Below are 24569 nucleotides of genomic sequence, written 5' to 3' on the forward strand. Positions count from 1 at the left end.
TACCCTTACGGTAAGAGAACATAAACTCATCCGGCGCTGGTGCACTCCATATCCTAGATTGATGAAATCTGCATCCTGGGTCTTTCATTCGTCTCATCGGTATCTGCATAGCCTAAAAAAGGAAAAAAAAAAAGAAAAGGGGGGGGGGGAAGGGAGGAAGACAAAGCAGGAAAAAAAAGAAAAAGGGATTCCGCGGGGTGTGGTAGGTTATGAAATCTGCAGGTGAAAAAGTCTCTTCACCAACCGGCGAATGAACATATTGGTGATTGTTGTGTCTTCGTGCGTCTTTCAGATCTAGCCTTTTGTCGATGTTCAACTACTTTTTCTCAGAGAGTTGGAGATAATAAACAGTCCTTACTAAGCTCATATTTATCACGCTTAGTCTTCATCACCATCTCTCAAGTGCCTCTTGTATGGCTTTAGCATTAACTGGACGTCCTTGCCAATCACAAGATGTATTTTATCTTGATTTATCTGTCCTTCATTCATTTTGTGTCTGGTCTTATTTGGCTTTTCTTAGTCAACCTTGTCACTGGGGGGGTCTCTGTTCTTTTGCCATTGAGACTCTTTCATTGTCCCCCTCTGTATGCACCTCCAATCATAGTCTATAGGTGTGGGGTTGAGTCGTCCCTCTCTCCTCTTCTATGTTCTTTTCCGCCGCCTCTCTTGGGGGGCTGGCATTTGCTGGTGATTGGTGGCCGAATGAGGGCATTTGTTGGTTTATAGATTCCATGGCCTCTTTAGGATCTAAGAAAGATCTCATCATACCCTCTCTTGTTCTGAACCGCAGAGTTACTGGGTAATTCAGTTGGAATCTTACATTGCGTTTGAACAGTAGAGTACATATTTCGCTGAAAGCCCTCCTTCATGTCACTTCAACCGAAAAATCTCCAAACAGAATGACTGTGTGTCCCTGTATTATCAGTGGTCATCGCCTCCCCTTATAGGCTCTCAGTATTTCTTCTTTATCTTTAAAATTCAGATATTTTGCCACAGATTGATGCGGTCTTTGCGTTTCCCTGTTGTTTCGTCCACTGCTGCTTTTATCAGGCTCTGAGGACTCTCTAGGGGGGCCGATTCTATGGGCACGTTCCACTCTGCACTTGTATGCCAGGCCCAACTCCTTTGGCAGTTCTATCTCAAATATATCATTTAACTGTTGTGCTTTTATTGACTCTGGGAGACCTATCAGCTTCAGATTACTTCTGCGGGACCTGTTTTCCAAATCCTCCAGTTTATCCATAGTATAGGAGGACTGTTTCTTTAAATCATTAACTTGTGCCTCTAGCTGGCAGATTCTGTCCTTAGCCTCTGAAATCCTGTGTTCTGCTTCCTGTAACTTCCCTTCCTGATAAGTCACTTTGCACTGCAGCTCTTTGGTGGTGGCTTGTATCATGTCAGCTACAGCCTGCTTGAAATCTTCAGCCAGGTACACAGCCATTTCTTTTGCTAACAGCTTAAAATTCATTTGTCCATGTGTATGGAGCTGATTTTCCATCAAGCCTCCTAAATCTGCTCCAATTTGCTGGCTGTGTCCCTCTTCTGTCCCAGGGGCCTCCTTCCTCTTCTCCTGCCCCATTCCTCTCATCTCCTGGTCTGTCTGGCGCTCCTGTCCCACTTGTGCCTCCGGCGCCATTATTGTACCTTCACATTGCAGGCCGCCTCCACTCTCCTCCTCCTCCCGCTCTCTCCCCGCGCCTCTGGTAATAAACCGGTCCATGTCGCGGCCGCTCTCAGATGACACGGTGTCAGCTTTAGTTCAGGGCTCCGTGCAACAGCAGGTTTTTGCGGCGGTTGACGGGAGCTCCTTCACCCACGTCTGCACATGGTGGCGCCGGAACTGTAAGTCCCTAAGTCTCTTCTTAAGTCATTTGTACCTTCCTCTGCTGGGTCTCCATCCCCTCCGCCTCCTGTCACTGTGGTGGTCAAAGTTGAACAGATTGTTGATTCTCGCATGGTTTGCAGTTCGCTTCAGTACTTGGTATATTGGAGAGGTCACGGTCCTGAGGATCGATCTTGCGTCCGGGAGCGATCAGTCCATGCTGATCGGTTGGTTCGGGTTTTTCATGCACACTATCTTGGGAACCCTGGGGGTCCGGTAGCACCCCCTTGAGAGGAGGGTACTGTCATGATCCAGACCGGGTTTTGAGTCCTGTCTTCCCCTCTCCTGGTCATGTCAGGGGTTAACTTTTCTCTGCCTCATTCTGGTGTCAGGTCTGCTATTTCTCTGCGCTGCATCCTACAGGCAGTGTCAGTTATATTTTCTGCCTATGGCGTTGTGGTAGGGGCCGGGATTGGGGGGTGGTCCACTGCTTACCACGTCCGGAAGACACAGGCACCAGGCGAAGCAAGGACAAAACAGAGGCAGAGTTCAGTTGTAACAGTTCCGGATTTTATTCGTCGTCCTCCTGATGACCACAACCACGCACCGCAGTTCTTTACAGTTCTCCGTCTCCAGGCCCAGATACCTGCACCTTTCCTCCAGTCTAAGTAACGTCCCTCGTGGATCTTTCGCTGGGGCTGTCCTAGACCAATCTACCGCCAGCGCTTCTCCTGCCCGAGGTCGTCGTCCAATCGGTGCCCCCAGGGCCTCGTCTGTCCTGCGGTCCATCGGGTCAGGACACCCCCGACTGTCTCTTTCCTGTCAGTCCCCTCGCCAAGCTCTTCGCTGTCCTCAGTCTTCTGCCGAGCTCCTCCTGGGACTAACCTGCCAGGAACCCTACCCTGTCCTATTTATCCCCTCTCTCACTGGGAATTCCCCTCCTGGGTTCCTATCTCCCCGCCCCCCATGACTAAGTGTTTCTCAAGCCGTAAGCCGATGTTAAGTCCTAAGCTACTTCCCCCTGCCATCTTGTGGTCATTTCTAGGTACTGCACTCTCCTATCCACCTTTCCCAGCTGTCACCCTTCTATCCTGTCAATCTCTGTCTCTAGTGCACAAACCGTCCCCTCCTACTACCAGTCACGTCTGTCCGTCAAGTCACCTTCCCCACACTCCCCCTCCCTTTGTCCATTGTCGTCCCGACAATCGTACTCCCTACCTACGTCATTCTGAAGCTTGTCCACAGTCTGTTGTTGGACCAGTCGTTGGGCCAAACCCACTACCCAAGGGGGCCGAACTAAACCGGGAGCACCATGCTCCGAGCAGCCTACTGCTACTCGCCAGCGCGCACGCCACGTGACAACTTCGTTAAGGTTGGCGAGGTCCACCCGGACTACTCTACGGCGTGTACCTCCCAGTGAATGATGCCACTCGATCCGTTTTTTTCTTATAGATTGTATTGGTGACTGATTGCGACGGATGGCCGTCCATTTCATCCGTCGTTTGACGGATCCATCGTAAATTCTTTGTCGGACGGCCAGAGACAAATGGACAAAGTAACTTTTCTTGTATACGTCGAAAAGTCGGACAGCGACGGATCCAGAGCCGTCTGTCGTTGGCTATTATGGAAACCTGTGGGTGCAGGATACATCGCTGTCCGTCAAAAGATAGATGCCAGCGACGGATTCAGTTTTTTAAAACTGAGCATGCCCGGAATAATTTCTTTTAATTTAACCCCTACAGCTGCTTTTTCAATTCTAGCACATAAAAAATCTCTCTCTCTCTCTAGAATTCTGTTCCTTTAAAACTCCTACAGCTGCTGCTTCAACAGATCCGTCAAAAACACGAATCCGGTGCATCAGTTTTTTTACAATATGCACAGGATCCACTTTGATGGACTGTGACTGATTCTAAAAAACTGATGTGTGAAAGAAGCCTAACTCTGGTGATGACTTTGCCCAGGTCTGTTACTTCCTCTCTTCCCGCCCCAACGCAGATTAACCCCCCTGAATGTCACCCTGTCATGGGGGCGAGTGGGAAAATTGTGTGGGAATTGATGCACCCACTGCTGGAAAAAGGTTATCACCTCTACATTGATAACTTTCACACCAGCATCCCCCTCTTCAAGACGCTCTCTGCCAGAGGTACAGTTGCCTGCAGTGCCGAAACACGCGTCGGTGTTGTGTTGCTCATTTACCAGCGGTCCTTAAAGGTATACACCCTCAATTGTCCTTTTCCACCCTTGTTGCTATTTTTTGCACTCAGCACTTTGCTCTATATATAATTGGATGTAATTTCATTGCTATTGGTTTATATTACACTCTTGTATTTTTGTCTTTAGTACACAGACACTTTTTTTGAGCCTAGATATATTAGGTTTGGCTCTTTATACCTTATGTCACTTTCTTATAGGGCAAGTATAAAGAGGGTGTAATTACAACTTTTTCCATACATGTGGACCGTTGTGTATGTTGTTTGCTAAACCTATATAGGTATATACTTTAATCAATTTGAGCACACATTGCTTTTCTATATATATGTACCACTATTGTATAATAAAGGCATTTTAATCTCATTTATGTTTTAATATTTTTATTTATTTTCAATATAATTGTTGACCGTAAATTCGGGTTTTCCTTTTAGCTCGGTATGAAAAAAAAATCAGAGGCCAGACTAAGGCCGGTTTCACATTTGCGTTTAGGGCCGCAGCGTCGGCCTGCGCACGGCCGCCGCTAAGCCCGCTCCCTGCCACGCCTCCTCCGGTAGCTCCGCCTCCGGGTGCATGACGATGCATGCGTCCCCTATCTTTATCACTGAGGACGGAGACTGTGCGCAGTATGCGTTTGGCGGCGCCTGCGTCCTTTTGACGGTGCGCCGACCAGTGCCAAACGCAACCTGTTGCAATTTGGTTGCGCTCGGCGCACCGTCAAAAGGACGCAGGCGCCGCCAAATGCTTACTGCACACGGCCTGCGTTCTCAGTGATAAAGATAGGGGACGCATGACGCATGCAGCGTCATGTGCCCAGAGGCGGAGCTACCGGAGAAGGCGTGGCAGGGGCGGGGCTTTGCGGCGACCATGCGCAGGCCAACGCTGCGGCCCTAAACGCAAATGTGAAACCGGCCTAAGCCACTAATTGGGCAAACGCAGAGAAAAGGTAAAAGCCGAGTCCAATGCAGCGACAACATGCTGGTGGTCAAGTATAAGTGTTACAAGCATGCCACTATGTGCAGATAGCGGCGGGACAGGTCTCATGAATTGTTTGGTACTCTGGGGGACCCGTTACTCAGGCCAACCATGTACTGCAGCTTCCTCAGGCACAAGATGTATCACTTGCTCACACAGATACAATTGATAGTCCTCATGAACTGTGTAGTTTCATGTCACAGCTCATTATTATTATACATTTATATAGCGCCATTTGTCCCATGACACTTTACATATGAAAAGGGGAAATATAAACGTGTAAGACAAGGGACACACAAGTACAGAAAGAGAGAGGACCCTGCCCGTAAGGGCTCACAGTCTACAGGGATGGGTGAGGATACACTAGGAGAGGGTAGAGCTGGTTGTGCGGTGGTTCAGTAGAGTGGGGATCATTGCAGGCTGTAGGCTTGCCGGAACAGATGGGTCTTCAGGTTCTTCTTGAAGGTTTCCGTTGTTGGTGAGAGTCTGATGTGTTGTGGCAGAGCGTTCCAGAATACGTTTGAAGCACGGGAGAAGTCTTGTATGCGGTTGTGGGAAGAAGAGATAAGGGGGGAGCAGAGATGGAGATCTTGAGAGGATCGAAGGTTGCATGCGGGTAGGTACCAGGAGAGCACATCCAGTACAATTCAAGTCTCTTAAGTACAGGCTTTATAAACAGTCAATGTACCTCTAAGAAGCAACTGTACTAACAGTCTCTTTTGATAGCACAGTTCAGCACAGATCAAGACTCTTTACAAAGGCACAGCAGTCCACAGCATTCCTTCTAGCACAGTGTAATGGAGGAGGTGGGAGAGTTTTCTGAGGGAGATTATCCCTGTAACACAACTTCTTCCAGTCCTTATCTTCCTGCTCCTGATAGACTTTCTCAACTAGACGTATAGGCGATAGGATTCCATTACAGAGTGGAGTTGGCCTATGTCCCTATGGTTCACTTGCCTGAACTTTTGTGAGAGAGAGAGAGATCACACACCATTCATCCCTTTGGCTGCTGCCAGAACAGTAAACAATTTTCCCACCATTTATCTGGGGCTTTGCTAACAACTCCTTGTCTCCTGTGACTGTTTTAGGCCTCTTTCACACATCCGGTTTTAGTAATCCGGCACGATGCGGCGAAATTATTAATAACCGGATCCGGTTTTGTCCCATAAGCTTTCATGGTCGCCGCATCGTGCCGGATGGTTATGCGTCGTGTCCGGTTGTTGCCGGACACGGCATAAATTAGCCGTCCGGCATCTGCAAAAAACGTTCCCTGCAACGTTTTTTGTCAGCGCCGGACCGGCTTTTTCCACAGCGCATGCCCGGACTCTGTGAATGTTAACCCCACAAGTGCCCGGCGAGAGAGAGAGATCTCTCTCTGTCACCCGGACACTTGTGAGAGATCTCTCTCGCCGGGCACTTGTGGGGTTAACACTCACAGTGTCTGGGTGAGAGAGAGAGATCTCTCGGTGGGGTTAACCCTACAAGTGCCCGGCGAGAGAGAGAAATTCTCTCGCCTGGACACTAAGTGTTAACCCCATGTCTCTCTCTCTCCACCCCCCTCGCCTCTCCTATCCTCTCCTCCCCTCCCCTCACCTCACCTCCCTTTCAGCAGTTGTCTCTCATCGGCTGCCTCTGTCCACCTCGTCCTGCGGCTCCTTTAAGTAATGTCCGAGCCGTATCTCTCGCCGCACACACATCCGGTGTCACGGCTGCAGGCCGGATCCGGCGGCCCGGCTTTTCGCCGCACGCCGCCGGACCCCACACACCGGATGTGTGAAAGTAGCCTTAACCCCTCTAGTTGCTGGATGCTTTCGAAGCACAACATTTAGCACTACTTCTACAAGTCACACTCTTCTCTCCTTTTTGAATGTCGTCCTCGACATTTGCCTCAATTGATCGATCTGACCAATTCTAAGACAGTAGTGGGAGTCATGTCACTTCATATACATATCGGCATAACATTCGTAAACATTAATAACCTATTCTTATGACCTTTTACTTGTGGGACTCCTGTAAGAAATAAACAACTAAGTCAAACAGCATCTCTTCAACCAGCTCTCTCTCACTAGGCCTTAACAGTTCTTTGTTTCTACAAAGTCTTCTTAGGAAAATCAGAGCGATAAAACAAGTTTTTCCACCAGGCAACATCTTCTATACAGTCCTTGGCACTCGACTTGGTTCACCAAGTGTCTCATACGTCAGCATCACAGGCCTCCTCATTTCTCAAATAGACATCCTACTGATGGGTTGTTGCCAAGATACCACGGGTTCTTCGGTTGCAGGAGTTTTCCGCTACACTCATTTCTCGTACTTCCTCAGATGCGCTTGGAATTGCCTCTGTAAGTTCCTGTACTTATCCTGAATTATCTGTTTCCACACAGTCCAGTAATACCAATCTTCCTGAGTTTCGATCGGTCTCTGCAGTGTTCGGTGTTCGATCATCAGAACTGAATTGACTTGATCTGAACTCCTTAGTGCAAACTCTGGAGCCACGGGACCTAGTTCACTCTCCTGAGGATAGTACATCCCTCTCCTTGTCAATCCAAGAGATACAACAAAGTGGTCTTCTTCATCGGAACTCTCAAGGTCACTATCCACCTCCGGAGCTTCAGTCTGTCCCTTAGTTGATCTCGGTCGATGTCGGTCTACTTCCGCTGAGTCGTCTTGTAGTGGGAAATAATCACAGGGTAGTAGTAAATTCCAATGGACTATTCTGGTTTTCTTGTCCCCCATTTCCAGTCAGCTTTCATACACTGGACAGTCATTGGCTTTCCTCCTAACACCCACATACACCTTGTCTTCCCAGAACAAATGAAGTTTTCCTGGACCACCTTTTTCAAGTATGTTCTTTACTAGCACCCGACTTTCTGGTGTTAGTTCTATTCCATACCATTTTCGATCATAGTACATCTTACTCTTGCTCTGCTCTTGGGTAGCCACTTTGGACGCTATATTGTATGCCTTTGTCATCCGTTCTTTCCATTTCCGAACGTACTCCAGATAAGTTTTTTAAGTCTCTGACAATGAAATGCTGGACATTGCGTCGATTGGCAGTCTTGGCGATCGTCCATACAATGGGAAGAAATATGAGTAACACATTGCCTCGCTCTTGGTACAGTTATAGGCGTGTACCACTTTTGACAGAGAACTCTACCAATCTTTCTTCTCATCAGCTGTTAAAGTATGCAACATTGACAATATTGTCCGGTTAAAACGTTCCACTTGTCCATTACCCTCTGGGTGATAGGGTGTTGTATGAGATCTCTGAATTCTACAGTACTTTCCTAACTTTGCAAAAAGCTGGTTCTCAAATTCTCTTCCTTGGTCGTGGTGTAACCTCATAGGGAACCCAAACTTCAAAGCAAAATCATTGAAGATCTTCTCTGCCGCTGTTCGACCAGATTTATTGGTGGTGGCATATGCTTGACAAAATCGAGTAAAATGGTCCATCACCACTAAGATGTATTCATAACCTCCCTTGCACATTTCAAGATTTAAAAAGTCTATTTAGACCATCTCAAACAGATACGTAGTATGGATGTTGCGCATAGGTGCCCGGGTTGATTGTTGGGACATCTATCTTTTAGACACCCACACTCCCTGGTCATGTACCTCTCAATATCTCTCTGCATGTACGGCCAGAAGAAATGTTCATGGCTCAAGTTTGTTGTTGATTCCACTTGCAGGTGTCCCATGTTTTCATGGAGTTCTTTGAAGACCAACATACGGTACACTCTGGGTGGCACAACTGCTGTTTTTGTTCTCCTTTACAATACAGGATACCGTCTTCACTGAGGTAGAGCTTCGTCCACTCTAACTAAAACCGATACTGCTGGTGACTCATTATCTCTCTCTCGTTTACTTGTAAAACAATTTTGGTCCACATAAGGAAGTACTCTGCCAATTATCTGATCTTCCTGTTGTGCTCTATGGATTGTTCCTTTTGGTAGTTGCTGAATGGACAGGGAATGATCTCGATCTTTCACTTTTACAGTGGTTTCCACCATCAATGGACACCACAATGGTGTCTTCCTCTTGATGAGCTTGTACTGCTTGGGTAGTGCTCTCAATAGCTTCCAGACTGACTTCCTCTGAGCAGTCTTGCATGAACACCTCAGGCTCTAGTGGCATTCTCGACAATCCGTCAGCATCTGCATTGCATTTCTCTGGCCTGTACTTAATACTGAAATTAAAGTTAACTAGTTCAGCTACCCTTCTCTGATCCGTTGCATTCAGTTTGACTGTAGTGAGAAAATAGGTCAAGGGGTTGTTGTCCGTGTAAACCTCAAATGCTTTGCTGTAATAGAGATTATTATTATTTATGTAGCACCATTAATTCCATGGTGCTGTACATGAGAAGGGGTTACATACAAAGTTATAGATATCGTTAACAGTAAACAAATTTCAAATGAAAGACTGGTACAGAGGGGCGAGGACCCTGCCCTTGCGGATTTACATTCTACATGATAGTGGGGAAGAGACAGAAGGTCGGGGGTGCAGCAGCTCTGGTGGTTTTGAGGCGGCAGCTTGGGTGGTGGTGAGGCGGCAGGATGGTTATTGCAGGCTGTAAGCTTTCCTGAAAAGATGGGTTTTCAGCGTTTGAAGGATCCGAGGGTGGTGGATAATCGGATTTGTTAAGGCATGGAATTCCAGAGGATAGGGGATAGTATAGGGGATATTCGGGAGAAATCTTGGAGGCGGTTGTGTGAGGAACAAATAAGTGTGGAGGAGAGTAGGAGGTCTTGGGAGGATTGAAGATTACGTGAGGGAATATACGAGGAGATTAGTTCAGAGATATATGGAGGGGATAGGTTGTTGATGGCTTTGTAGGTCAGTGTTAGTAGTTTGAACTGGATTCGTTGGGGAATTGGGAGCCAGGAGGTTTTTGCAGAGGGGAGAGATGGGAATAGCGAGGAGAGAGGTGGATTAGTCAGGCAGCAGAGTTGATGACAGACTGGAGTGGTGCAAGAGAGTTAGCAGGGAGGCCACAGAGGAGAGTGTTGCAGTAGTCAAGGCGGAAGATGATGAGGGCATGTACAAGAGTTTTAGTAGATTGAGGGCTGAGGAAGGGACGGATTCTGGAAATATTTTTGAGTTGGAGGCGACAGGAGGTGGCAAGAGTTTGGACGTGTGGTTTGAAGGACAGGGCCGAGTCGAGAGTTAAGGCCCCTTTACATTTAGCGATGCACCAGCAATCCCGAAGATACGACCTGGTCAGGATCGCTGGCGCATCGCTAATGGTCGCTAGTGAGATGCCACACTGGCAGATCTCACAGCGATGTAGCGACGCAGCAGCGGTCATTACTTACCTTTCAGACGCGGCGATCCTGGCGTCCTCCTGCCCGTGTCCAAGCGTCGCTTGTCGGTGCCAGCAGGAAGCGCCTGATGAGAAATAGAGCTGCACGATCTCGCGCAATCAGCGATAATCAGCGGGGGAGCCGGTCGGAGGTATCACACATAGCGATATCGCTGCTGCGTCACAAAATCGGTGACACTTTAGCGATATCGCTAGCGATATCACTATGTGTAAAGGCCCCTTTACTCCGAGGCAGCGTATTTCAGGTGCAGGAGAGAGTGTGATGTCGTTTACCATAATAGATAGAGAACAGGTAGGGAAGATACGCGAGATGGAGGAAAGATAGAGTTCAGCTTTGTCTACATTGAGTTTTAGGAAGCGAGCGATGAAAAAGGAGGATATGGCTGATAGACACGCCAGGATTCTGGACAGCAGAGAGGTGACATCTGGGCCAGAGGGGTAGATCTGAGTGTCGTCCGCATACAGGTGATACTGGAAGCCATGGGACTATATGAGTTGTCCTAGGCCAAGAGTATAGATGGAAAAAAGTAGGGGCCCCAGGACAGAGCCTTGAGAAAATCTCTAAATCGTTCACAGGTAGACCATTTCAGTGCCAGAAACTCCAATTTTCTAGAAAGGAGATGGTAATTTCTATCGACGTTTGTCAATGTTCTGGAACCGTAACCGATAACTCTCAATTTCCCATCTTGATTCTAATACAGGGCAGCTCCCAGTCCAACTTGAGAAGCGTCACAATCAAGAATAAGTGGTAAGATGAAATCGGGATATCCCAATATGGGTGGTTTTACCAGGTATTCCACCAGTTCTTCCATTGCCTCCTGGTGGTCTGATTTCCAGAGAATGGGCTACTGGGACGAAACGGCATTGTTTCTCTTAAGTCCGGTCTTGCCCGTGTTTTTCTTTTTCTCCATTGGTGTTGTTAACTCTGTTGTCCCCTCCAAGAGGAGATATAGTGGGGCAGCAACCTGGAGAAGTTTCAGATATAAGTATGATAGTAGGAGAGGAATCCTATGATCTGCCTCACCTCCCTGACAGTAGAGGGACGCTTATCTTTTAAGGCCAGTTCCGGAGTGATTTCTGATGAGTTCATGGTATATCCTTCTCAGGACACAATTCTCCCTAGAAATTGGACTTGCCTTTTGAACATGTTGAAGTACGGTCCTCACATGTTCTACATGCTCACAAAAGGTTTTGCTGTGTACCACATTGTCATCCAAGTACGGATGGCAGATTTCATCCCTCAATCCTTCTAAATATGTCTCCATGCGCCTCTGGAATTCTGCTGGACCTGGACTGAGCCCAAACGGTATGCGGATCAACTCATACTCCCCATGGTGTGATGAATGCTGTCAAAGGTCTACTGGATGCCTCGACAAACCCCTGGTGGTATGCCTTACTGTGATCGAGGACAGAGAAGCAGGTACTGCCTAAAAGGCTATACAGCATATCTTGGATCTTTGGTATCGGGTGTGTATCAGGTACTGACTTTCGGTTTAGTTCCTGGTTATCACAGCAAAGTCTCAACATACCATCCTTCTTCCTAATGCAGACAATAGGAGAGGAATAAGACTACTTCAATTTTTGGACCCAACCTCTGTTGATTAGATCTTGTAAATACTCTTTCACTTCACGGTGTAATGGTTTTGGCACCAACGTGTAACTTTTGGTTACTGAGGTCATTTCTTTCAAATTGATTTTCAACTGCAATGACGGAATACAGCGTATATCAGAGTCATCTTTAGAGAATGTATGACACTCTTCTCTCAGCATCTATTTTGCTACCGCTAGATCTTCAGCACACAAGTGTTCCAGGGGTAGTGGGGATACCAGGATCTTGAAGTGGGTCATGTAATTTCCTCCCCTGGGCAAGTCCTATTCCTTGGTTGGGGGGCTGAATTCATGGTAGACCACTGGGCGGGTCTCACACAGGCTGGATATGCCACTAGGACGGTTTCGATGTGACCTAACACAGTATTCGGATCCAGTCTAATTTCGTGTTTTGTGGTAATCATCCCCGGAACTGACACGGCAAAGTCACCTGCAGGAATTGTAAGCACAGTCTTACCTTGAGATAGGCCTTCTGGATGTTCAGGAGTCTTTTTGGTAGTTCAGGAGTCTTTTTGGTCTCTTCTGGACTTTTCTTCCCGATCCCACATCTCACTCCCACCATTTGGTTTGCAGGGATGATGGTTGGGCGCAGGCATACCATGACTTCTTTCAGGTTCATTGTATTTTGTGCTTTCTTTACTCTAGGAATCACGTTTTCCACCACAGCGTTGGGTATGGCGAATGATGTGGCAATAGCATCCATGATCAGTGTCCCTGACTTTTGTTTCGTGATGACCTCACTGATTACATTATAACCCAGGATAGGATCTTTTGCCATGTTCTGATCACTGGTCACGAGAAAAGGTACCAAAAGCTCGATGGTGTTGCTGTTCTTCGTGGCCCTGAGTTGAAAAGACGGACATACACTAGACCTTATCTTCATCCGCCTCTGTTCCCTATCTAATCTCACAACCTCTCCCTTACCCCTATCTGACCACCATCTACTCACCGTCTCATCCTTGTCCTCCTCACCCGCCCCCCCCTCCATGTCCAGCCACTAGCACATACTCACAGAAACTTTGCACACCTAGACATTAACAGACTCTCCGACTCTCTTCTACCTCTGTCCTCTATATCTTCACTCCACGACAAGGACAGCACCACCGCTTTCTATAATGCCACCCTCACATCAGCTATAGACTCAGTCGCCCCTCTCATGCATGGCAAAGTGAGACAAATCAAAAGGCAACCCTGGCACAACAATCTCACCAAAAACATTCCACAAGCATCCAGGGTCGCGGAGCGGCATTGGAAGAAAGCATGAATGCCAGATGACTTCACCGCTTTCAAACAAGCTACACTTGTCTTCAAATCAGCCTTCACCTCTGCTAAACAGACCTATTTAACAAACCTTGTATCTTCATTATCCTACAACCCAAAACAAATGTACAGCACATTCAACTCTCTTCTCCGCCCACCACTGCCACATCCAACATCCCTCATCTCTGCCGAGGACTTTGCCACCTACTTCAAAAATAAGATCGACCAAACAAGGCAAACCTTTAGGCTGTGTTCACACACAGCTTTTTTTTAGCGGTTTTTACTGCAGTTTTCACTATAAAACCGCTATAAAACAAGCTTCCCAATAATTTCTATGCATTTTGCACTTTTTGTGCACATTGATGCGTTTTTACCGAGAAAAAACCGCATCGCGGTAAAAACCGCAGCATGCTAATTAATTTTGCGGATTTTTCCGCGGTTTTGGCTTCTTCCATGCTGTTTGAAACCACTGCGGAAAAAAACGCCGTGGAAAAATAGGTGCGGTTTCTGGGAAGGGATTCAGGTTTTTGAGCAGGAATTTTCTGCAACGTGTGCCCTTAGCCTTATTGTTCCACCACCCCAACCACTCCACCGAAACTGGCCTGAGCAAAATTTCTAATGACTTACAGCCAAAGCTAACACAGTTCTCCATCCTCCTCCTTCTCAACCTGTCCTCTGCCTTTGACACAGACGACCACTGCCTACTGCTACAGATTATTTCTTCCCTTGACATCAAAGACCTTTCCATGTCCTGGATTGCCTCATACCTTTCTGGCTGCACATTTAGGGTTTCCCACTCCCACACTACCTCCTCATCCCTCCTTCTCTCTGTTGGAGTCAGTCAAGGCTCTGTCCTGGGGCCCCTATTTTTTTTCCATCTATACCCTTGGACTAGGATAACTCAAATTCCCATGGCTTCCAGTACCACCTGTATGCGGATGACACTCATATCTAACTCTCTGGCCCAGATATCCCCTCTCTGCTGCCCATAATCCTGGAGTATCCATTAGCCATATCCTCCTTCACCTCTAGCGTCCTAAAACTCAATGTAGACAAAACCAAACTCATCATCTTTTCTCTATCTCGCGTATCTCCCCTACCCGACCTATCTATTTTGGTAAGCGGCATCACACTCTCTCCCGCACTTGAAATCCACTGCATCTGAGTAACTTTCAACTCTGCCCTGTCCAAACCCCAAGTCCAAACTCTTGTCACCTCCAACGCAAAAATATATCCAGAATCCGTCCCTTCCTCAGCCCTCAATCTACTAAAACTCCTGTACATTCCTTCATCATCTCCCGCCTTGATCACTTCAACACCCTCCTCTGTGGCCTCCCCACTAACTCTCTTGCACCTCTAAAATCTGTCCTCAACTCTGCTGCCAGACTAATCCACCTCTCTCCTTGCTATTCCTCCTCTGCAAATCCCTCCACTGGCTCCTAATTCCCCAACGAATCCAGTTCAAACTACTAATACTGTAAGAACAAAACCGTTGGCACAACCCTGAGAATTGTAGGTGGTGCCCAAGTAGGATCCCAATCCGTGAACTAAATATATATAAACTTGGCACACACCAAAGGTTTCTGATGCAGAAAGGTGATTTTTAATTATACAACAGTACATACATACACAGACGTTTCGGTCTAGGACCTTCATCAATGTACTGTGAAATATAAATAAAGATGAAAATAATACAATTAAAAAAGAAAGTATATACAACAATATATGGGTTTTCCAGGTAAATACTTTTGAAAAAATGCTGAGACATCGGTCACATTATCGCACATAATATATATTGGCAGAGAGTAATAAATAATCATGAAGAACAAGATCAACGTAGAAAAGAACACACATACCGATATATTGTACTGTGAGATTCTTAGTGACTGGGCTTTGTGAGATAGACCTGGGAGAGGATAAAGGTGCTATAATAGCCAATATAACTTAGTAAGTGATGAGATGGTTTGTGTTACCTAAGTTACATACCAATCCTGTGAGGAGGCACATGAAGCCGTCCCACTGCTGAAGGCAAAGAATAGCACTAGAGTAATACTACAGTGACGTGACGTCACAAAATCTGTCTATAAGAAGCATAAAACTCTTACCGTGGTGATTTGTGGAGTGTGGACGCAGTATCCGCCGCGAATCCCAAGTGCTGCAAAGTGTGAGAGTGGCAGGGTTATATAACCCTGTGAATTATGAGCCCTGGTTGGGGGCGCGCCACCGGAAGTCAGTGGGCGTGTATTAGACACGTCACCATAAGCTCCGGACACCGAGAGAGACATAGAGGGGGCGTGTCAGCAGGGAGCACTGGGAGTGTACTACTGCCTGTCAGGCTGGCTTGCAGGGCAGAGCGGTGGACATTAGTGAACTATCCTGAGTTAACTACTGCAGCGCCGACATCATAGGTGCCAGTGGTGAAGATAGTGGCTATTCAGTGCTTTGAGGGTGACGATTCAAACAATCACAGTTGTTGGTTCTGTAAATGAGACACAATTAGATTAGTATCCATGACATTCAATGTACAGTGGCATTCAAGAGTGCATTATTTATAGCATTAACCCAGTAGTGACATTGTAGAGGAAAAAGAGGGGGGGAGGAGGGGGTAAACGTATCAGATGGTGTCAGACATTATACTTGTAAGAAGGCCTGTGAATCATAGTCTTTATTTAACCCCTTGGGTGTCAGGGTATTGAGTTCGTGAATCCAAAGCCTCTCTCCTTTTTAATATGTTAATGCGGTTGCCTCCTCTGCGTGAGGTGTGAACCTGCTCAATGACTTGAAATTTTAATTGAGCGATGGTGTGGCCCGCAGTGATGAAATGATATGGGATGGGGAGAAGCATATTCTTGCACCTAATTGTAGACTTATGCTTGGATATGCGGTCTCTGATGTGTTGTGTGGTTCCCCTACATAGAGTAAACCACACAGACATTTGATAATGTATACTACAAACGAGCTGTCGCAGGTGTAATATTCACGGATATTAAATTTTTTACCGGTATGGGGATGGTAGAAAAAATTACCTTTCTGTACGTTATTACATTGTGTGCATTGCAGGCAGGGGAAAGTGCCGAATTTAGGATTTGATAGAAAACGTTGTTGCTTTTTTAGAGGGCCAGGGGAGCCAATATCTGCTTTAATCAGAGTGTCACGGACATTCCGTGGTCTCCTAAAACACGGTAAAAAGGGTACTCTAAATGCCTCTACGTTCGGGTGAGCCGTAGATAGGGGATGCCAATGACGTCTAATGCTGGAATGAATACGATAAGCAAAGGGATGGTAGTCATGAACGAAAGAAATGCGATTGGCGGTCTTAGATTCCCTTGGGGGGGAAAAGTCCACATCATTTAACACACTCGTTGGATATCCCCTCTCAAGGAATTTTGTGCGCATTTCATCCATGCGTATTTTTTGAACCCCTGTGTTAGACACAATCCTCTGAACCCTTTTGAATTGTGACTTGGGGATCGCGTTTTTCATTTTAGTGGGATGGAAGCTTTCGTAATGAAGCAAACTATTGCGATCAGTGGGTTTCCTATAGAGGTCAGTGGATAGGTGTCCCGAATCATCCTTCATGACTACCATATCAAGGAAATTGATTTGTTCAAGGTGATAGGACATGGTGAAGCTCAGTCCAAGCCAGGCTGTTTGTAACATGGAGAAGAAGGATTGTAGTGTATCTAGTGATCCCCCCCAGATACAGAAGATATCGTCGATATATCTCTTCCACACTAACGCATGAGTGCGGAAGAGACAGTCACGATATATGATGTGATCCTCCAAATGGGCCACATAGCAATTTGCATACGGAGGTGCGGTGTTCGAGCCCATCGCAGTCCCCCTCGTCTGCAAATAATATTTGTCTTCAAAAAGAAAAAAATTCCTGGTTAAAATGATGGACAATAATTCACAGCATAGATTGGTTTGTTCAGGATGGAATTTGGATAGTTCCAGAAGTCTCCGCACTGACTGAATACCCTGTATGTGGGGAATGGATGTATATAGATCTTTTACATCAAAAGTGACAAGAATGGCATCTTTAGGGACATGGTCCAGAGTACGGATAACATCCAAAAAGGCCCCTGTATCAAGTAGAAAGGAGGGTGTCTGTTTGATGAGAGGTGTAAGAATTTTCTCTAGATATTTGGAGATGGGAGAGAAAATTGACTCCGTAGAGGCCACGATAGGTCTTCCTGGTGGGTTATCTAAGTTTTTATGTACTTTAGGCAGTATATAAAAAACCGGTGTAATGGGGAATTTTTTGGTTAGAAAATCACAAGTTTTGTTATCTAGGACTCCGCTCAAATTATATTTAGATAAGGTAGTTTGAATAATGTGTTTTATTTCGTTGGTGGGATCCCTCTCAAGTGGTAGATAAACCGAGGTGTCACTCAATTGGCGATGAACCTCGCCCAAATACATTGTTTTGTCAAGGACAACAATGGCTCCCCCCTTATCTGCTGGTTTGATAATAATGTCTTTGTCGTCCTGTAAGGTTTTAAGAGCTTGTTGATCAAGTGCAGTAAGGTTGGATGGAAAATGCATGCGCCCTTTATGGATATCATCCCGCAGATTTTGGAAAGTGTTATCAATAAAAGAGATGAATGTCTCTAGGGCATGTGAGCCTGTGGGAGGTCTGAAGTTGCTTTTATTCCTCAGTCCTAGGCTATCTGAGGATAGCAAGAGAGGGTGTGGTGGTATGGTACTATTGTTGGTGCCAATAGCATTGGAGAAGTGTAATTTCAGCCTTCGTGATCTATAGAACCTCTGAAGGTCCATGTCAAGATTAAAGGTATTGTACCTATAACTTGGGCAGAAGGAAAGGCCTTTTTGTAAAACCCGGTATTCTGCTATACCTAAACTTTTAGAAGAGATATTGATTACCAACGGGTCATTACCTGCGAGCGAGTGATACGACCGGAGTCCATGTTTCTGTGTGGGTCTCTTCCCCCTGCGGGTCCTCTTCTTTTCGTGTGTCTGCGTCTCTGGCCTAAAAAAATGACTGTATGAGGCCTGTTTGTCGTGATCCGATCCCGAAGACGAGATGTCCGTGGTGGATCTGTAATTGGAGTAGGCATTGAAGTTCCCGGAGTTGTAAGATTCTCGCCATTTGTAGACTCTATTCTGTTCGTAATCTTCTGTGTCACGGGCAAACTTATTCCTCTTTCTGGTCTACAAATGGCGAGAATCTTACAACTCCGGGAACTTCAATGCCTACTCCAATTACAGATCCACCACGGACATCTCGTCTTCGGGATCGGATCACGACAAACAGGCCTCATACAGTCGTTTTTTAGGCCAGAGACGCAGACACACGAAAAGAAGAGGACCCGCAGGGGGAAGAGACCCACACAGAAACATGGACTCCGGTCGTATCACTCGCTCACAGGTAATGACCCGTTGGTAATCAATATCTCTTCTAAAAGTTTAGGTATAGCAGAATACCGGGTTTTACAAAAAGGCCTTTCCTTCTGCCCAAGTTATAGGTACAATACCTTTAATCTTGACATGAACCTTCAGAGGTTCTATAGATCACTAAGGCTGAAATTACACTTCTCCAATGCTATTGGCACCAACAATAGTACCATACCACCACACCCTCTCTTGCTATCCTCAGATAGCCTAGGACTGAGGAATAAAAGCAACTTCAGACCTCCCACAGGCTCACATGCCCTAGAGACATTCATCTCTTTTATTGATAACACTTTCCAAAATCTGCGGGATGATATCCATAAAGGGCGCATGCATTTTCCATCCAACCTTACTGCACTTGATCAACAAGCTCTTAAAACCTTACAGGACGACAAAGACATTATTATCAAACCAGCAGATAAGGGGGGAGCCATTGTTGTCCTTGACAAAACAATGTATTTGGGCGAGGTTCATCGCCAATTGAGTGACACCTCGGTTTATCTACCACTTGAGAGGGATCCCACCAACAAAATAAAACACATTATTCAAACTACCTTATCTAAATATAATTTGAGCGGAGTCCTAGATAACAAAACTTGTGATTTTCTAACCAAAAAATTCCCCATTACACCGGTTTTTTATATACTGCCTAAAGTACATAAAAACTTAGATAACCCACCAGGAAGACCTATCGTGGCCTCTGCGGAGTCAATTTTCTCTCCCATCTCCAAATATCTAGAGAAAATTCTTACACCTCTCATCAAACAGACACCCTCCTTTCTACTTGATACAGGGGCCTTTTTGGATGTTATCCGTACTCTGGACCATGTCCCTAAAGATGCCATTCTTGTCACTTTTGATGTAAAAGATCTATATACATCCATTCCCCACATACAGGGTATTCAGTCAGTGCGGAGACTTCTGGAACTATCCAAATTCCATCCTGAACAAACCAATCTATGCTGTGAATTATTGTCCATCATTTTAACCAGGAATTTTTTTCTTTTTGAAGACAAATATTATTTGCAGACGAGGGGGACTGCGATGGGCTCGAACACCGCACCTCCGTATGCAAATTGCTATGTGGCCCATTTGGAGGATCACATCATATATCGTGACTGTCTCTTCCGCACTCATGCGTTAGTGTGGAAGAGATATATCGACGATATCTTCTGTATCTGGGGGGGATCACTAGATACACTACAATCCTTCTTCTCCATGTTACAAACAGCCTGGCTTGGACTGAGCTTCACCATGTCCTATCACCTTGAACAAATCAATTTCCTTGATACGGTAGTCATGAAGGATGATTCGGGACACCTATCCACTGACCTCTATAGGAAACCCACTGATCGCAATAGTTTGCTTCATTACGAAAGCTTCCATCCCACTAAAATGAAAAACGCGATCCCCAAGTCACAATTCAAAAGGGTTCAGAGGATTGTGTCTAACACAGGGGTTCAAAAAATACGCATGGATGAAATGCGCACAAAATTCCTTGAGAGGGGATATCCAACGAGTGTGTTAAATGATGTGGACTTTTCCCCCCCAAGGGAATCTAAGACCGCCAATCGCATTTCTTTCGTTCATGACTACCATCCCTTTGCTTATCGTATTCATTCCAGCATTAGACGTCATTGGCATCCCCTATCTACGGCTCACCCGAACGTAGAGGCATTTAGAGTACCCTTTTTACCGTGTTTTAGGAGACCACGGAATGTCCGTGACACTCTGATTAAAGCAGATATTGGCTCCCCTGGCCCTCTAAAAAAGCAACAACGTTTTCTATCAAATCCTAAATTCGGCACTTTCCCCTGCCTGCAATGCACACAATGTAATAACGTACAGAAAGGTAATTTTTTCTACCATCCCCATACCGGTAAAAAATTTAATATCCGTGAATATTACACCTGCGACAGCTCGTTTGTAGTATACATTATCAAATATCCGTGTGGTTTACTCTATGTAGGGGAAACCACACAACACATCAGAGACCGCATATCCAAGCATAAGTCTACAATTAGGTGCAAGAATATGCTTCTCCCCATCCCATATCATTTCATCACTGCGGGCCACACCATCGCTCAATTAAAATTTCAAGTCATTGAGCAGGTTCACACCTCACGCAGAGGAGGCAACCGCATTAACATATTAAAAAGGAGAGAGGCTTATTGGATTCACGAACTCAATACCCTGACACCCAAGGGGTTAAATAAAGACTATGATTCACAGGCCTTCTTACAAGTATAATGTCTGACACCATCTGATACGTTTACCCCCTCCTCCCCCCCTCTTTTTCCTCTACAATGTCACTACTGGGTTAATGCTATAAATAATGTACTCTTGAATGCCACTGTACATTGAATGTCATGGATACTAATCTAATTGTGTCTCATTTACAGAACCAACAACTGTGATTGTTTGAATCGTCACCCTCAAAGCACTGAATAGCCACTATCTTCACCACTGGCACCTATGATGTCGGCGCTGCAGTAGTTAACTCAGGATAGTTCACTAATGTCCACCGCTCTGCCCTGTAAGCCAGCCTGACAGGCAGTAGTACACTCCCAGTGCTCCCTGCTGACACGCCCCCTCTATGTCTCTCTCGGTGTCCGGAGCTTATGGTGACGTGTCTAATACACGCCCACTGACTTCCGGTGGCGCGCCCCCAACCAGGGCTCATAATTCACAGGGTTATATAACCCTGCCACTCTCACACTTTGCAGCACTTGGGATTCGCGGCGGATACTGCGTCCACACTCCACAAACCACCACGGTAAGAGTTTTATGCCTCTTATAGACAGATTTTGTGACGTCACGTCACTGTAGTATTACTCTAGCGCTATTCTTTGCCTTCAGCAGTGGGACGGCTTCATGTGCCTCCTCACAGGATTGGTATGTAACTTAGGTAACACAAACCATCTCATCACTTACTAAGTTATATTGGCTATTATAGCACCTTTATCCTCTCCCAGGTCTATCTCACAAAGCCCAGTCACTAAGAATCTCACAGTACAATATATCGGTACGTGTGTTCTTTTCTACGTTGATCTTGTTCTTCATGATTATTTATTACTCTCTGCCAATATCTATTATGTGCGATAATGTGACCGATGTCTCAGCATTTTTTCAAAAGTATTTACCTGGAAAACCCATATATTGTTGTATATACTTTCTTTTTTAATTGTATTATTTTCATCTTTATTTATATTTCACAGTACATTGATGAAGGTCCTAGACCGAAACGTCTGTGTATGTATGTACTGTTGTATAATTAAAAATCACCTTTCTGCATCAGAAACCTTTGGTGTGTGCCAAGTTTATATATATATACAAACTACTAATACTGCCCCACAAAGCCATCCACAACCTGTCCCCTCCCTATATTTCTGAACTAATCTCCCAATATCTTCCCTCACGTAATCTTCAACCCTCCCAACCCTTTACTTATTCGTTACTCACACAGTCGCCTCCAAGATTTCTCCCGAATATCCCACATCTTCTGGAATTCCACAGCTCTACATGTCCGATTATCCACCACCCTCGGATCCTTCAGACGGAACCTGAAAACCCATCTCTTCAGGAAAGCTTACAGCCTGCAGTAACCATTCTGCCGCCTAACCACCACCCGAGCTGCCGCCTCACCACCACCAGAGCTGCTGTACCCCCGACCTTCTGTCTCTTCCCCATTATCCCATATAATGTAACTCTGCAAGGACAGGGCCCTCTCGCCTCTGTTCCAGTCTGTCATCATAAATTTGTTTACTGTAAACAATATCTATAACTTTGTAACCCTTCTCATGTACAGCACCATGAAATTAATGGTGCTATATAAATAAATAATAATCCTGCATCGATCTGTTGCAACAAGTTCATATAAGACAGTATCTCTTTCTGCTTACACTCTCCAATCTGTCCCAAGATTTTGAACTCTTTCCTTACGGCGATTTGTGGTGTTGAAGAGTACCGTTTTCCTGATTTATCAAACCCAAGCAGGATAAAGTTTCTGTCAGAGTCTGTCACACGTTCAGAGGGTTGGGTAGATTTCTGCAGGGCTTTTGTTAAGGCTTTGAATTGTTCCATCTGTGGAAGGAGAATCTCACAATTGGTAATTGACGCCAGCCCTCCATCTTCCAACTTCAACCCGGTTAGAAACTGTTAGCTCCTGGAGCAACATGACCATGACATCTTCAGCTTCTTTCTCCCCAGCTCATCCATCTGTGTAACGGTGGCTACAAGTTGTCTGTGATAGCATGTTTTAGAGATCAGTTCTTCTGACATGTTTAGATGTTCTGCTACTGTTCTCAATTCTTCACGTTAACTGAAGAAGCAGTTCACTGATTCTGTCCATTGGAATTTCCACATTCATTGCTGCTAGTGAGTTTTCTTTAGGGCTGGTCCCATTTAACTAGTGTAGCAGAGTTGAGTTGAGATGCTGTGCTCATATAGGGCTTGTCCCCTTTAAAAGGGAACCTGTCACCTCGTTTTTCCACAATAAACTGCAGCCACTGCCTTTCATTGATTATCTACAGCATTCTATAATGCTGTAGATAAGCCCCCAATCTAAACTGAAAGATAAGAAAAACAAGTTTTACTATACTCACCCAGGGGCAATCCGGTCCGATGGGTGTCGCAGGTCCGAGTCCAGCGCCTCCCATCTTCTTGCGATGTTGTCATCTTCCTCGCTTCGTGTCCTGGCTCCTGAACAGGTGTACTGATCTGCCCTGTTGAGGGCAGAGCAAAATACTGCAGTGCGCAGGCGCTGGGAAAGGTCAGAGGGGCCCAGCACCTGCGCACTACACTACTTTGCTCTGCCCTCAACAGGGCAGGTCAGTATGCTTGCGCCGGAGCCACGACATGAAGCAAGGAAGATGACATCGCAAGCAGAATGGAGGCGCCGGACCCCGACCTGTGACCCCCCTCAGACCGGACCGCCCCCGGGTAAGTATAATAAAACTTGTTTTTCTTATCTTTCAGGTTAGATTTGGGGCTTATCTGCAACATTATAGATTGCTGTAGATAAGCCCTGGAAGGCAGTGGCCACAGCTAAATGCGGAAAAATGAGGTGACAGGTTCCCTTTAAGTGGTGTAGCAGAGTTAAGTTGAGGTGCTGTGCTGCTGTAGTTTCCAGTCACTTTGCCTCTTTTCCCTTCACATGCTAATTCCCACTCAGAATTCCCCGTACGGGCCATCAATGTTACGAGCATGCCGCTAGGTTCAGATAGGGGCGGGAAAGGTCTCATGAATTCTTTGGAACTCTGGGGGACCTGTTACTCAGGGCGACCATGTACTGCAGCTTCCTCAGGCACAAGATGTATCCACTTGCTGACACAGATACAATAGAGTCCTCATGTAGTTTTATGTCACAGCACATTCAGTACATTTCAAAGTCTCTTAAGCACAGGCTTTATAAACAGTACAGCTGCTTCTTAGAGGCACATTGACCACCAGTCTCTTTTGATAGCACAGTTCAGCACAGATCAAGACTCTTTACAAAGGCACAGCAGTCTACAGCATTCCTTCTTGCACAGTGTAATGGAGGAGGATTTGCTGAGGGAGATTAATCTCTGTAACACAACTTCTTCCAGTCCTTATCATCCTGCTCCTGATAGACTTTCTCAACTAGCAGTACAGGGGATAGCCCAACAAAAGGGATGTCCTTATCTTCACCACCATACACTGTAACAACAGCTCCCTTGTCACCGTTTGTGGTACCACAACACAAGTAATAATAAATTTTATTTCTATAGCGCCGACATATTCCGCGGCACTTTACATTTTAGAGGGGATTTGTACAGACAATAGACATTACAGCATAACAATAATCACAGATTATAACAGATACCAAGAGGAAAGAGGGCCCTGCTCGCAAGCTTACAGTCTATGAGGAAAGAGGTAGACACGAAAGGTGGGTGGTAAACATTTGCCCTGATTGTTTGGACCAGCCATAATGTTGTGTGTGTA

At 45.8% G+C, this 24569-nt stretch overlaps 1 protein-coding gene and 2 long non-coding RNA genes across 5 annotated transcripts in view; 1 reads left to right on the forward strand and 2 right to left on the reverse strand.

Annotated features, from left to right (window-relative positions):
- LOC141094206 (uncharacterized) overlaps positions 1-24569 on the reverse strand; it is a 302483-nt gene that overhangs the window by 29557 nt on the left and 248357 nt on the right. The window lies entirely within an intron of this gene.
- On the reverse strand, positions 12071-18175 carry LOC141094374 (uncharacterized). Its single transcript, XR_012233044.1, has 3 exons — positions 18092-18175; positions 15296-15669; positions 12071-15212 (listed from the first exon to the last, which is right to left on the reverse strand). It is a non-coding gene; the product is annotated as an uncharacterized lncRNA (long non-coding RNA).
- LOC141094369 (uncharacterized) lies at positions 21145-22458 on the forward strand. 2 transcript variants are annotated; one of them, XR_012233039.1, is made up of 4 exons: positions 21145-21381; positions 21465-21500; positions 21581-21630; positions 22072-22458. It is a non-coding gene; the product is annotated as an uncharacterized lncRNA (long non-coding RNA). The 2 variants fall into 2 exon arrangements; XR_012233038.1 differs by lacking the exon at positions 21145-21381 and having other exon boundaries at positions 21390-21630.

This window comes from Dendrobates tinctorius, unplaced genomic scaffold, assembly GCF_039654945.1.
Source record: "Dendrobates tinctorius isolate UK_male_01 unplaced genomic scaffold, ASM3965494v1 ptg000063l, whole genome shotgun sequence".
NCBI classification, from domain to species: domain Eukaryota; kingdom Metazoa; phylum Chordata; class Amphibia; order Anura; family Dendrobatidae; genus Dendrobates; species Dendrobates tinctorius.